Source organism: Melospiza georgiana, chromosome 32 (assembly GCF_028018845.1).
Source record: "Melospiza georgiana isolate bMelGeo1 chromosome 32, bMelGeo1.pri, whole genome shotgun sequence".
NCBI lineage: Eukaryota > Metazoa > Chordata > Aves > Passeriformes > Passerellidae > Melospiza > Melospiza georgiana.
In genome coordinates, this window is record NC_080461.1 from 2,700,756 (window position 1) to 2,703,143 (window position 2,388).

The 2,388-nt window shown below is 47.1% G+C and overlaps 1 pseudogene; it reads left to right on the forward strand.

The window, feature by feature from the left end:
- The first annotated feature begins 855 nt into the window (after positions 1-855).
- On the forward strand, positions 856-2,009 carry LOC131094970 (cytochrome b-like; annotated as a pseudogene).
- The last annotated feature ends 379 nt before the right edge of the window (positions 2,010-2,388 follow it).

A 2,388-nucleotide genomic window follows, 5' to 3' on the forward strand; every position in this document is an offset into this window, starting at 1 on the left:
ATAGTCACAATCGAACTAAACCTACCCGAACTAGCCTTCCTCCACATCTCAACTCATACATTCTTCAAAGCCATGCTCTTCCTATGCTCAGGCTCCATCATTCACAGCTTAAATGGAGAACAGGACATCTGAAAAATAGGAGGACTCCAAAAAATACTCTCCACAACCACTGCATGCCTTACCATTGGCAAACTCGCCCTAATAGGAGCACCATTCCTAGCAGGATTCTACTCAAAAGACCAAATCATTGAAAGCCTAAACACATCCTACTCAAACACTTGAGCCCTACTCCTAACCCTTCTAGCCACATCATTCACCGCGGTACACACAATCCGCATAACTGTACTAGTACAGACTGGCTTCGTTTGAATTCCGCCCTTGACCCCAGTAAGTGAAAACAACCCCGCAGTAACTTCCCCTATCACTTGCCTTGCGCTGGGAAGCATCCTGGCAGGATTCCTCATCACCTCATTCCTCATCCCCACAAAACCCCCTCCAATAACCATGCCATCCTCTATTAAATAACCTCCCTAATCCTAACAGCCCTAGGCATCGCTTTAGTTCTAGAAATTTCAAAAATAGACCAAACACTCATCCTCACAAAACAAGCCCCCTTCTCAAACTTCTCAACATCCCTAGGATACTTTAACCCCCTAACCCACCGCCTAAGTATAACCAATTTCCTCAAAGGAGGAGAAAACATCGCATCCCACCTAACTGACCTCTCCTGATACAAAATACTAGGTCCAGAGGGGCTAGTCAGCCTACAACTAATAGCCACCAAAACTGCCACCACCCTCCACTCAGGTCTAATCAAAGCTTACTTGGGATCATTCGCCTTATCCATTCTCATCATCCTCATATTCACATACAGAAATAACCAATGGCCCTCAACCTTCGTAAAAACCACCAAATCCTCAAAATCATCAACAACACCCTAATCGACCTCACAGCGCCATCAAACATCTCAACGTGATGAAACTTTGGGTATCTAGCAGGCGTTTGCTTAATTACTCAAATCGTCACAGGTCTTCTAGCTATGCATTACACAGCAGATACCAATCTAGCCTTCTCCTCTGTCGCTCACATATGCCGAGACGTACAATTCGGCTGACTCATCCGCAACCTCCACACAAACGGAGCCTCCTTCTTCTTCATCTGCATCTACCTACACATCGGCCGAGGACTCTACTACGGCTCATATATAAACAAAGAAACCTGAAACATTGGAGTCATCCTCCTCCTAACCCTCATAGCAACTGCTTTTGTAGGATATGTCCTACCATGAGGCCAAATATCATTCTGAGGAGCTACAGTAATCACAAACCTATTCTCTGCCATCCCTTACATCGGGCAAACACTAGTCAAGTGAGCCTGAGGCGGGTTCTCTGTCGAGAACCCCGCACTGACCCGATTCTTTGTTCTCCACTTCCTCCTTGCCTTCGTCATCGTAGGCCTTACTCTCGTCCATCTCACCTTCCTCCACGAAACAGGCTCAAGCAACCTGCTAGGCTTTCCCTCAGACTGTGACAAGATCCCCTTCCACCCATACTACACCATCAAAGACATCCTAGGATTCGTACTCTCCCTACTCATCTCACTAGCCCTATTCTCCCTCAACCTCCTAGGTGACCCAGAAAACTTCACCCCAGCCAACCCGCTAGTCACCCCTCCTCACATCAAACCCGAGTGATCTTTCCTATTTGCCTATGCCATCCTCCGATCCATCCCAAACAAACTAGGAGGCGTAGTAGCTCTAGCCGCCTCAATCCTCATCCTGTTCCTCACCCCACTACTACATACATCAAAACTATGATCAATACCCTTCCGTCCCCTATCACAAACCCTATTCACCAACGTCCTCATCCTAACCTGAGTAGGCAGCCAGCCAGTAGAACACCCCTTCATCATCATCGGCCAACTAGCCTCATTCACATACTTCACAATCATTCTAGTTCTGTTCCCCCTTGCGGCCGCCCTAGAAAACAAGCTACTTAAACTTTAATTAACTCTAATAGTTTATAAAAACATTGGTCTTGTAAGCCAAATATTGAAGACTAAACCCCTTCTTACAGTTACCCCACCACCCACCTCAGGAAGAAAGGACTCAAACCCTCTGCTCCAATTCCCAAACCTGGCATTTTTAACTAAACTACTTTCTGACCCTACCGCTAAAGAGCTCAAATCGCCCCCCGAGACAACCCCCGCACAAGCTCCAACACCACAAACAGAGTCAACAACAAGCCTCACCCCCTAATCAAAAGCAATCCCACCCCCTCTGAATACAACACAGCCACCCCACTGAAATCCAACCGGACTGACAACAAACCCCCACTATTCACCATCCCCTCATCCGTCAACAACCCCAACACACCTCCTATAACAAGC